Raw genomic sequence first — 14,089 nt, 5'->3', positions numbered from 1 at the left:
ACCATTTTTCAATATATACATATATATATATATATATATATATATATATATATATATATATATATATATATATATATATATATATATATATATATATATATATATATATATATATATAATTAAAATTCTCCGTGGAATTTTATATAATTTCCACGGAGGAGTTTTCCGTGAGGGGGGGAAGGTATATTTCATAGAGGGTGAGCCAGATTTACCTGCATTATTTGAAAAACGAACATAAATTATGCCATATATGAAGGGTTGCCTCCTCCTCAATACCTTATTTTTTACGCTAAAGTTTGACTGTTTACTAAAATTGAAACACGGGGGCTGTTTAATTAGAACAGGAAGCTTTTTTAAAAGTGCTAACAGCTTTAGCGTAAAAAGCAAGGTTTTGAGGAGCGGGCGACCCTTCATATCCGGAATAAATCTGCCAAAATTAATATGCAAATTGTGTTTTAATTGTTAATGCACGGTGAGCCAAAATCGAACCTGCATTAGTTTAAAAACATCCAGAATTTAAATAAAAAACAATTTTCTTTTTAACTGAAAGTAAGGAGTGACATTAAAAATTAAAACAAACAGCATTATTTCGTATATGTGAGGGATTTTCCTTAATTTATGTATATACGATTATTCGTATATACATATATATATTTGAAATTGCTGCTATAAAAATTGTTAATCGTACAGAGTGTTCGTCCCGGCCGAGCTCAACGGACTCGGTCTAAGTTATAAGATGACTAGCGAACCACCGGGATGAACTAACTATAAAACGTATATACACAAAATAGGTCAACCAGTATCGGCGTGGGCTAATCAATCCAATGGAATCCCAAAACTAAATTCACAGTATCCATAAATTAAAAATCAACGAGACAGATTAAACTATCCCATGCAATGACTCGCACATAATTATTTCTTTAAGAAAATATATTTTCTTTTTAAAAATTAAAATAGTTGGAGTACAATCGAGAGTAATATAGCCTATCCGATAAGTATTGAATAACTGAGATCTCTAAAAACAAAACTGGAAGTGCACACTTACTACAAACTCAAAGGTAGGCCAAATTACCACTTCTAGGGAACTTGTTGAAGCCCTTTAAACTCCCTATGGAAATATTATCAGTTGTGCTTTCCTAAAAGCTAGTTTTATGGCTTAAATTAAAAATTCATCCAGACATTAGCCTTTTTTATGCAAATGAAAGGTATTGTCGAGAAGGGAAAAAAGGCGATGCAAATAAGATATTCTTAAATACTTAGCGATTATTTACATGTAATTTTAATTGGAATTTATGACGGGCGGGCCCATAAAATCTCTATGTCAAGGCTTAGGCCTCAAAAGGCCATGCCTCCATACCCAATGAAAAAACAACAACTAACTACTGGCTGGAGGAACCTATCATGAATTTGATCCCCAACCCTTTCTATATACTTTACTAACTGTCGAACGCACTCACTCACTCATCTATACTCCAACTTGGAATTCAAAAGATGGAAATACTCTATGAGTTAGGGAACGGAAACACACTAAGAGTTTAAACTTAAGACCATCAGTCATCCCTTATATACTGATCATACGACCTTTTGACAACCCTCCCGTATATAATGGGTTATAATTGTTTTCAACATCCCAACCCAACCAACATTTCCTCAAAACTTTACGTTAATACACCAAGCTAAGCCGGAGACCCAGGATCAAATATGCCACACTATTTGCCAAAAGATTTATACGTTTACAATATGCAAATTTCAAACCCTCACGCCTTGTCACAGCCGGATGTGGAGGAGGGGAGGTATATTCAACCAGGCTGTCTAGTCATTTGACTGAATAAAATTGTTATCGCAACTTTCAGAACCTCAAGCCTTGTCCCTGTCAGAGGGGAGGTATATTCAACCAGGAGGTATAGTCATTTGACTATTGGACCATTTTGAATAAAATTGTTATCTAATAATATTAATCGAATGTTTTTAGGAAAGAAGGGGGTTGGATCCCCTCCTGATTGCCCTACTATCAATTTTGACTCTTAAAAAGAGCACTAAAACTTATAATTTCTAATGAAAGTTACTACGAGGAGTATAAAATATAATTTGTAATGATTTAGGACAATCACACTGCACTTCTCTTTATTTTTAACAAAAATCTAACAATTCAGGATCATTCCATAAATAGTCCACTAACAATCATTATTCAAAAGAGGCACAAGATTTTATTAAAACACGGGAGGAGAGAAAGGTCTGGAGGTCGAACAGGTCCAAGTGCCCCGATTTCGGCCTTCCAACAATAAAGATGGCACTATACGTACCTTACTGGTGGCGCAAGAAGTCCCCCATCTCAGAAGCAGAAATTAATACATTTCTACTTGGTAGTTTTGTTGCTTTTTCGAAATCAGACGGATAACAAGCACACACTTATATAAAATAAACTGACCCGGGGCCGGAGACGAACCGAGAAAATAATAGTCTAGGGCAAGGACGAGTGTCTGAAATGTAGGGTCAGGTGGCTCATCAACAGAATACGGCGAGTCTGTTGCTGTCCGGGTCGCCGGCCGAAAAGTTTGCCCTGGCCCTGGCCGCCGGACGAATTGGTATATATCGGGGTGGGAGCAAACTCCATTTCCAACAAAAATGATTATCATCTTTGGACAGAGCATAAAAAAGGCATCAAGTGGTGTTTTTACTTTATTTGTAAGTCAATAAAATGAACTGTGAAAAATTTAACCAAGAACCAATAAATGCATGGGAAATATATAACCTAATAGGCTATGGACCATAGCCTAATCCTATATTTGGGAAAGGGTAAGAAGGCTATGTCAAAATTAAACCTGTAAGGAAGAGATTATTAAATTCTGAAAGAGCATAAAAAAGGCATCAAACACTTTATTGTAGGCCTAGCCTAGGTCATTTATGTGAATTGCTTGATATTTATGCTGATGCAATCAATAAACAGAAAAATGCATGGTAAATATACAACTTGTGCTATATATTTTAAACTGAAGGGGGGGGCAGGGTTGCCACCGTCAGTAGGATTTTACTAGATCTATTAAAAAAAAATCTAGTAAATTTAGAGGATCTAGTAAATTTCACGAAATCTAGTAAAAACTAGTAAAAAGTCATGATTTATAGTAAACAAAACTTTTTTTTATTTTCAATGAATTCAAGGAAAAAAATTATTGTAAATATATGACAATTTACAATTTTTGCTTGTCTGTCTCTTAAGAGAGAGACAAGCAGTCACCTATTTTTATAAACAGACACTTCACTTCCGGCGTCTAAGGTTGACAAAATCATCTTTCTGTGTATCAAATCTTACAAACTAAAAATGAAGCTGTAATGACACTTGGGTTTGTGTTGATTAGGAATCAATTGGAATCAAAACAAAAGCCACCCAAGGTGATTAGGTGAATCTTTTCAGTCTGAAAATTACCATTTAGGAAAAAGGAGCCTGCTGAGAGAAATTGAAAGTAAGTAGAAAAGTAACATTATATATATATATATATATATATATATATATATATATATATATATATATATATATATATATATATATATATATATATATATATATATATATATATATATATATATATATATATATATATATATATATATATATATATATATATAAAGTAACAGTATATATGTATGGAGGTATGGCCATTTGAGGCCCGAGCCTTGACAGAGAGATTTCTTGGGCACGGCCGTCAAAAATTCCAATTAAAATTACATGTAAATAACCGCTAAGTATTTAAGAATATCTTATTTACATCGCCTTTTATCCCTTCTCGACAATACATTTCATTTTAATAAAAAAGGCTAATGTCTTGATGAATTTTTAATTTAAGCCATAAAACTATCTTTTAGGAAAGCACAAATGATAATCTAGCCTTTGGGAGTTTAAAGGGCTGCAACACTTGCCCTGTTAGTGGTAATTTGCCCTTGCTTTGAGTTTGGCTTCATTGTTCATTGTAAGTTTTGTTTTTTATAGCTCTCATTGCTTCATTCAGTCTCGTAGAGGCTAGCGTACTCTCGCTTGCACTCCAAATATGTTAATTTTTCAAAAGAAAATATATTGGCTTCATGCCAATATTCTGTGCGAGTCATTGCATGGGATAGTTGAATCTTTCTCGTTGATTTTTAATTTATGGATACTATGAATTTAGTATTGGGATTCCATTGGAGTGATTGGCCCACGCTGATACTGGTTAAGCTATTTTGTGTATATACGTTTTATAGTTAGTTCATCCCGGTGGTTCACTAGTCATCTTAGACCTCAGACCGAGTCCGTTGAGCTCGGCCGGGACGAACACTATCTACGATAAACAATTTTTATAGCAGCAATTTCAAATATATATATGTATATACGAATAATCGTATATACATAAATTAAGGAAAAGCCCCCACATATACGAAATAATACTGTTTGTTTTAATTTTTAATGTCGCTCCTTACTTTCAGTTAAAAAGAAAATTGTTTTTTATTTAAATTTTGGATGTTTTTCAACTAATGCAGGTTCGATTTTGGCTCACCGTGCATTAAAAATTAAAACACAATTTACAAATTGTGTTTTACTGGATGAAACAGAGAAAGACAGGCACTTTAGACATACAAACACCAACCCAGATATACAAACCAATAGATTCAGACATACAAACAGAGAAAGACAGGGACTTTAGACATACAAACCAACAAAGACAAACATTTGGACTTGCAAAAACCAAGCCAGACATACAAACAAACAGAGAAAGACAGGCACTTTAGACATACAAACTAACAAAGACAAACACTTGGACTTGCAAACACCCACCCAGACATACAAACAAATAGATTCAGACATACAAATAGAGAAAGACAGGCACTTTAGACATACAAACCAACAAAGACAAACACTTGGGCTTACAAATACCAACCCAGACATGCAGACAAGTAGATTCAGAAATACAAATAGAGAAAGACAGGCACTTTACATATACATACCAACAAAGACAAACACTTGGACTTGCAAACACCAACCCAGAAATACAAACAAATAGATTCAGACATATAAATAGAGAAAGACAGGCACTTTAGACATACAAACCAGAAAAGACAAAGACTTGGACTTGCAAACACCAATCAAGACATACAAACAAGTAGATTCAGACATACAAACAGAGAAAGACATACACTTTAGACATTCAAACCAACAAAGACAAACACTTGGAGTTGCAAACAACAACCCAGACATACAAACAAATAGATTCAGACATACAAACAGAGAAAGACATTTACTTTAGACATACAAACCAACAAAGAAAAACACTTGGACTTGCAAACACCAACCAAGACATACAAACAAATAGATTAAGACATATAAATAGAGAAAGACAGGCAGTTTAGACATACAAACCAGCAAAGACAAACACTTGGACTTGCAAACACCAACCCAGACATACAAACATATAGATTCACATATAAAAACAGGGATAGACAGAAACTTTAGACATACGAACCAACAAAGACAAACACTTGGACTTGCAAACACCCACCCACACATACAAACAAATAGATTCAGACATATAAACAGAGAAAAAAAGACCCTTTAGACATATAAACCAACAAAAACAAACACTTGGACTTGCAAACACCAACCCAGACATACAAACAAATAGATTCAGACATACAAATAGAGATAGACAGGCACTTTAGATATACAAACCAACAAAGACAAACACTTGGACTTGCAAATTCCAACCCAGACATACAAACAAATAGATTCAGACATATAAATAGAGAAAGACAGGCACTTTAGACATACAAACCAGCAAAGACAAACCTTATTGAAGATGAACTCTGCAGTCTACAGAACAATCAGGTGACCCTTAAATTGAAAATCACCAAATTACAAGAGTATTTAAAAAACAATGAAGCAATTATTATCACCCTAGGGAATCAGTTATCTGAGTTCAGCAAATTCAGTATTAATTCCAGAGTATTCCATGAGAAATTACAAATACCTACGTGTAGTATGACTACTGATGACGCCCTTGAGTTCGTTAATAGTCCAGTGACTTCCGGCTTTTCACATAAATTATCTGGTGATAATGAACTAAACAAAAAAGTTATGGAGAAGTCATTACCAGACGATGACATTTTTATTATCTTTGAAAAAATTACGAAAGTGAAGGATAAAAGTGAAATAAATGTAAAAACAATCAGAAAGGAAAATGTAATCTGCAAGCATTTTGATAGTGGTTTCTGCAAGTTCTGCAAACAATGCAAGTTTCTGCATATTTGTAGCCAGTTTATTTCAGGAGTTTGTGTGTCTTATAAGTGTATTTTTGAACATGATCTTTGTTCTGTTTTATCTTGTATTGATAAGTCATGTACTTTTGCTCATGCATCTTCAGGATAGGAGCGCAGGTTTAAAACCCAACGTTTTTTAGAGCGACGCCACAAGTATTCATGCCCCCCCTGCCCCTTGGTAGTGTTCCATTCGACTTTGAGTCTTATCCCCCTGCATACCCGTTACAGAGCAGTATACCACAGGAATCCATTCCTCGAAACAATCCTCCGCCCCAAATACTTACGCGTGCCCAGTTAGTCCAACCCCCAAAATCACTTCACTCAATTCGGACCTTCCCCACCCCCCGCCCCCCCCCCCTCACTCATATTTCTCCCAAAAATCCACTTCCTTTTGACTCCTTTCGCCTCCCTGCGTCCAAAAAGCTACCAGCCGGTTCTGGACTCCATCCGTTATTTGCCGAAACAAACCCAACCCCTCCTCTCTCAGAGACCCCCCGACCCCCCCCCCCCATTTAAAGAACACTCCCAACTTGACTTATTCCCAGGTCACCATGAAAACTTTCTCCCTTCCCTTGCAATTTATCCCCCCTGGCTACCCTACCAGTATGACTCTGGTTTAAAAGTAAGCAGGCAGAATGATCCTCTTTTAACACCTCCATGCAGAGTTTCTAAAACTTCAAATAGTTACCGCTGTTTAGAGTCTCCGCTCGTACCTGCTCAATTAAATGCAATTGTATTTGAAAAAGATGGATTTGATCCCCCCTGTCCCTTGGTCTCGCTATCCAAGTTTAGCCCCCGTCAAAAATTCCACTAGAACCCCTGACCGCATCTTTGATATAAAAAAAGTAAAGTGTAAAAACGGTACCTTCACAAGTCGCTTTCGATTCCCCAAACTTTTGTTTAGAAACGCTGAAAGCCTTAACTTTGAAAAACTCAATGAATTAGACACCCTTTCTAAAATATATAGATTAGATGTAATCGCTATTACTGAAGTTTAAGCTCAAAATTTGCACCTGTTAAAGATTAACAATATTTATCAATTTATTAAACTCAGACCAGAAAACCACCCTCTGGGTAAGAAAGGTGGCGGAATTCTGTTCTTTATCCGTAATGATTTATATCCAAGTGAAATCCCAATTCAGTGTCTTAATCCCTTTGATGAAGTTATGTGGGTATGTGTTCGACCTAAAGTATTGCCGCGTCCTTTTAATTAAATTGTCCTGTGTTGTTTTTATTACTCCCCTAATCAGAGATCCGCAGAAAAAATAAATTTTATCGAAAAATGACATGCAAGTGCTGACTTTGTATTATCAAAATACCCAAATGCAGGATGCAAACGATATAAGACTTGATTCTACATGTAACGCTTTTAATTTAAAACAGGTCGTTTATGTCCCTACTACAAAACGCAATACTACTCTTGATTTAATTTGCAATAATCTTTCGAAGTTTAACAAACCCGTCTCCACTCTGCCCCCTCTAGGGGGTAGTTACCACTTTAGCCTTTTCCTATCTCTGCTGGCTAAAGTTAACAGTCGTTTTCTATAACTGAAGCCGCTTATAAACCTCTCACTGACTCAGGACTTTTCAATTTTGGCTCCTGGATTACTACTGAAAATTAATTCACTGTGTATCACACAAATGACGTTGACTACATGGCTTTGTCCCTCCAAAATCTATTGAGGAGTAATTATGAATTCCACTTCCCTGAGAAAAAATTTAAAACGTGTTCTACAGATAAGCCTAATGTTACTGAGTCTTTAAAAAAACTTATAAGAAAAAAAATCAACTTTTTCAAAGCAGGTCACATTACTGAGGCTAATAGTCTAAGGAAGTTCCTAAAAAAAAAATTAAGAAAAGCAGCTTCTAATTACTATAATAATAAAGTCAATTATCTATATTCTAACAAGCCCAAGCAATGGTACAGAAAAATTAAAGAAATATGCGGATAAAGTCCTTCCGAAATTGATTTTCATCTCCCTGAACCCCCTAATAAGACTGCCAACGATCTGAACTTGTACCTTGCTTCCATCGTGCAAAGTCTCCCCCCTTTCACTGGCTCAAGTCCATCTATTTCTCCCAATACTTCCTTCCCCTTTATTTCTCCCTCTGATGTTATAAATAAAATTCTTAAGCTTAGAAAATCAAGTATTTGTCCCATGGACATCCCAGTTGACTTAATTAAAGCCTTTTCGGACAAAATTGCTGAGCCTTTATCAAAAATTTTCAACCACATCACAAAATTTGGTAAATTCCCAAGTTGCTAGAAACAAGGTTTTATAACACATGTCCCTAAAAATGCGCCAGTCTGACTTTCGCCAACATTCGCCTCATTACGCTCACTTCTGTTTTTTCCAAACTTTATAAAGGTTTCCTCTGTGACTGGCTTAAGGACAAAATTTGTCCGCGTATTGTCCTATCTTGTCCCCCATCCGTTGTTTAACCTCCAGATATGAAAAAACCTATGTCCTCTTCATTACTGATAAAATAAACCAATAGTTTTTTTTTTTTTTTTTTTTTTTTTTACTGGTTATACCCATGCTTGTTTCCGTTTTGTTCTTCCGTTCCCTCCCCTTTTTATATAATATCTTTTAAACCTTTTTAAAATTATTTTTATCTTAATTTTTTTTTGGTTTTGTTTTACTTTGTGCCTTTTTAACTTTCTTACACTTGACACTTTTTGTTAGACTAATGAATGGCTTTGCCTTTCTGATATTGTTGTTTTTGGCATTGTTTAGCCAGTTTTTTAGTTGTTGTGCTATTTATGTCTTTTTTTATTATATGACCCCGAAATGCGAATTCGGCCCTTCTTTTGTGATAGCCATTTTCTGAAATAAATATCTTATCCATTTATCTTATCTAACTTGGACTTGCAAACACCAACCAAGACATACAAACAAGTAGATTCAGACATACAAACAGAGAAAGACAGACACTTTAGACATACAAACCAACAAAGACAAATACTTGGAGTTGCAAACACCAACCCAGACATACAAACAAATAGATTCATACATACAAACAGAGAAGGACAGGCCCTTTAGACATACAAACCAGCAAAGGAAAACACTTGGACTTGCAAACACCAACCTGTAATGGGGGTTTTTTTTTATAAAAAGTTATTTATTCATATATTTTCAGATGTTTCCTCATATGGAAAATTTCAATTAATTAATTCAATGGGGGAAATTAGTTAAACTCTAAACTGATGGTTCGCGAGTGGCATACCTAAGTGGAGGCGGGACTTTATGTGTAGGGAGCTTAAATTAACGGTACAACCGGGGAGCTCGCATTAATGGCCATACTGAGTCGAAATCAGGTTGAATGGGTTCATTTTCCCTTGGAAGCGAGTGGAGCCACAAGGACAAACTAATTTCGAGAAATACTAGCATAAAGAGAATAAAATAAGAAGATGATGCATTTATTACTCACAGAACTGGAACAGAGCTTGGTATATCGAAATATTTGCAGTAAATGGCACTAAGTTAACACTGGTCACTGGTTCAATACTATTGTTCTGAACTGACAATCGACTAACTAGATAAGACTCATTCCCAAATAAGACTGTCATAAGATTCCAAAGTTAAGACTCACACAATCAGACTGCTCCAAAAAGACTGCAAACTAAGACTGATTCAAAAAGACTAAGTTCTCGCTATCTACTCATTCCAATTTCGCCAGAGGTTACGTCCGGGCGTTACTGAAGAGCGCATTATATTGATCCTATTGGTTCAAATTTTTTGTCTTCTATTACTATTGGGCAGTGCTGTCCCAATCAGATACTCGATTTTAATTAACTTATTAGCATGTTACAATTTTTTACTTGATACAAAGTTTAACAATGTATTACACGCAAATATTTCCAGAAGCTTTTCCTTGTAATTTATACAATTTTTGACACATTTTATGCAAATGTCAAACCTAAGATTTATAGTTACACTTCGCTTCGGAATTCCTCCCAGCATGGTACTTTTTTTTTACTAGATACAGAGTTTAACATTGTATTTAATTTATTCCATTTTTGACATATTTTATGCAAATTTCAAACCTAAGATTTATTGTTACAATTGTAATGCAATGTTTCGCTACTTTTTAAATTTGATAATTACTTGTTACTTAAATTATTTGGGTTTATATTCTGGGCACTTTTACTTGGAAAATTTTTGGGGTATTGGAAATTGATTCCATTACATATCATCCTTCCCATTCTTAACGATGTCCTCATCGTTGTGTCAGCCTACTCTTTCTACTCTTTTAAATTTTGATCTCGCTTCCCCCCTTTTTTTGACTTGGTATTTGTTGCTTTAATTAACTTAGCTTTGGTAAGATATATATTTTGTTTCATGTTCCCGATTGTTTTACTAGACTACATGTATTAAAACATCACCTTAAAGTCCACCACCTATACACTCTATTTGACGAAAGGGTCAAAGAGTTTCTATTGACTAACACATTTGATTATATGATTATGTAATACTTATTGTTCCCTCCACCTGATACTAAAATTCCTTCACCTGATATGCTCATGATTCTACATGGTTCTAACTAATTAAAAACTGCCTTTGCGACTATTTTATCACTTAAAATGGTACATATTTGCTTTTTCTCTAAGCTTAACTATACTTCCACCTGACATTATAATGATACGGTACGTAATTAATTCTAATTGGTTTTACATGGTTCTAACTAATCGAGTTCTGCTTTTGCGACTATTCTATGACTTAAAATGGTACATATTTATTTTCTTTCTCTAAACTTGACTATACTTCCACCTGACATTATAATGATACGAAACGTAATTGATTCTAATTGGTTCTACATGGTTCTAACAAATAGAGTTCTGCTTTTGCGACTATTCTATCACTTAAAATGGTACATATTTATTTTCTTTCCCTAAACTTGACTATACTTCCACCTGACATTATAATGATACGATACGTAACTGATATCAAGGCACTAATATATATATAAGATAAATGATTGGGAATAAAAGGTTTCACAATATAATGTTTATACTTTATGTATGATTGCAACATTGGGAAAATGTAATTTACACTTATTTTCAACTGATTATGAAAACTTTTTCAGCATTCACTAAAGTTATAGTTAGATACATAAGATTCACACTTACTTCATCATTCTACGTGTCTATAATACTCACATACGTTGTCACTTTATTTTGGGCTTCCGTCGAACTGATTATTGTGTCGGCTAATTGTTTATGGTTTGTCATCTTGGTGTTTCCTCTTTTGGCACTTGTTGCTTGGGATAAGCGTTTACAATGTTCCTAAGTATGACTATTTGCACAAAATTGTCCGTGCGTGGTTTGTCATGTCAAATACGTTGAATTGATGTTACCGAGTCGTTGAAATGTTCACTAGGTACATAACTCTTCGGGAATTGGTCACCTGAAACGTGTATCTTGATCGATGGGCTGGGTATCTCTTCTTGGATACTTTTATCCTCGGGAAAGTCTAATACTCGTACAGTCTGTTTCCCGTAAGTTTTTCACTATAGTCTTTCCTTTATTTGGACTATGTGTTATGTAAGACATGTAAGGGTAACTATGGATGGATTAAAACTCTATCTCAGGTTCTATATTTGATGTATTGTCTTTGATTCTTGTTATAATGATATATCATTATTGAGGGATAAAACGATAATGACAGGTTGGTTTCCTTCTTTTAACATTTCATTTTGGGAAAAATTTAGCGCGTACAGTTTATATTTCCAACAAAATTGATTATGAATGGTTCCTCTTCTCATGGAGGATAATTTGGTTTTGTTACCTCTAGTTAGGTATGTTCAAAACTTGATCTTGGCCTTTTGGTTTAACATATTGTCTTTGATCTGAGGCTTAAGATATACAATCTTCGAGGAATTGGCTCCAAGGTTATTCTTGGTGTTATAAACATTAGATCTTTAGGACTTTGCCGTCTAAGGATAGTTATTTGACGGATATTTATGCAGTTTTACGACATGACTGGTCGGGGTGGGTCATTTCATATATGAATACTTTTATATGGAGTTCTTGATTCGCCGATAGTGGTTGGGGTAGTGTTACCTGATACTAGGCTTGGATGACTTGGATTTTCATTAGGTCATTGTCTTCAGGGGTTTCCTCGGTGAGTACTTTTCGGTGGTTGACTAATGATGAGAGTAGATGCTACTGGGTTGTATCTGTGTTGTTTGCTGGTACACCAATAGTTAATCTCACTGATTACTCTGCATCCTAGAATACAAATATCTGGGCAGAATCACATGCTCTTTACAATTACATAAGTTAAAACATATATAACAACAATACACAGTTTTCATAATATTATACGTAGACTATTGTTTGAAATAATAGTCGTGATTAGTGGCACTAATAATATCAGTTTTTATATGGATATGCTTAAATTCAAAGACAAGACGAGTAAAAACAATCTTCATGCTTTTACATGCACATTGCAATAATACTAGTTTACTGCCACTTCCCTAGCTCAAGGTCTTCTTGATAAAGTAAAAGCTTGGTGCTGGTCAAATGGTATGACTCTCAACAACCAAAAAAGTGCCATTGTACAATTCAGGACCCCTTATCGTATGAGAGACGTAAGGGAGCCAATCATCCTGACTTATGGGAATGATGTTATACCGCAAGCTGCTGTGGTGAAATTTCTTGGTGTGTATCTTGACTTTTTTTTTTCTTTCAAACCTCAGATAACTCACACCCGGTCCTTCATCTTCCGTCAGTCTTCAATGCTGCACCGGGTTAACTCATTTCATCCCCCAGATGTTATGCTATCTCTTTATAATGCTTTTATTTTTCCTTACCTTTCTTATTGCTGCTCTGTTTGGGGTAATACTAATAAATCTCTTCTCTGCTCACTTCAAAGAGCCCAAAATAGGGCAGTGAAGGCTACTTTTCTTCTCCCTCGGCTTTACCCTTCCTCTGATCTTTATAATGATACTGGAATAGCTCCGCTGGATCGCATTGTGAGTAAAAGTAATCTTTATTTAGCGCATTCTGCTTTTCTAGGTACACTTCCACCGCCTCTACAGCAATTTTTTTCACGGACAGGCTCAGGTAGGTACTCTACTTTTCTACGTAGTTCTTCTCGTAGATTTATTTTGCCCAAACGTTCATCTACAGCAGCCCAGAGGTCTCCTGTTTATAAATCAATTCAATTATGGAATTCAATCTCACCGGATGTCCCGTTATTTCTGTCTGCAAAGGCAGTTATTCGTCGTGTATTTCCAGTTTAGTCCTTTCTCTCTCCTTCGTTTATTTTCCCTGTTTTCTCTTTTCCTAGTGTTTCTCCTTTTGTGTTTTTCCCTTATATATCGTTATTCTTTTTTTTTTTTTTTTTTTTTTTTTTTTTTTTTATTGTATGGTATTGTTTATTCTCTTTAATCTTTATTTCATATATATTGTTTGATTTAGAGTAATATTTATGGTTGTCTTAGTACTTTATTATTGTATTGTAAGGCCCACAACAAGCCAAGCTTCATGGGCTAAATATTTTTTCTTTACGTTTGTAATACAGTTTAGTATTAATAAAATGATTGATTGATTGATTGACTATACTAGGTTGCTTATCTCGTAGCAACCTAAGCAATCATGAGAAAAATGATCATGTTTGTGAAGAATAACACAATATAAGATTTTCAAGATTTGGTGATTATATATATACACGTATATATGTGCATTTGGCACATTTTCAATATTCTGTACATTTTTAAATGTTATTCAACACTCATCTACTTTAGCATTTAATTTTCTATTACACTACTACTTGCGTGGTAGGCTATATGGTTTTTATGA

At 34.8% G+C, this 14,089-nt stretch overlaps 1 protein-coding gene across 5 annotated transcripts in view; it reads left to right on the top strand.

Annotated features, from left to right (window-relative positions):
- LOC148948425 (uncharacterized) overlaps positions 1-14,089 on the top strand; it is a 223,088-nt gene that overhangs the window by 100,064 nt on the left and 108,935 nt on the right. The window lies entirely within an intron of this gene.

This window comes from Artemia sp. Qi Xiang Cuo, chromosome 9, assembly GCF_049724085.1.
Source record: "Artemia sp. Qi Xiang Cuo chromosome 9, ASM4972408v1, whole genome shotgun sequence".
Taxonomy (NCBI): Eukaryota; Metazoa; Arthropoda; class Branchiopoda; order Anostraca; family Artemiidae; genus Artemia; species Artemia sp. Qi Xiang Cuo.
Note: the sequence above shows the minus strand (reverse complement) of the source record. Positions and strands in the feature narration are given on the sequence as shown.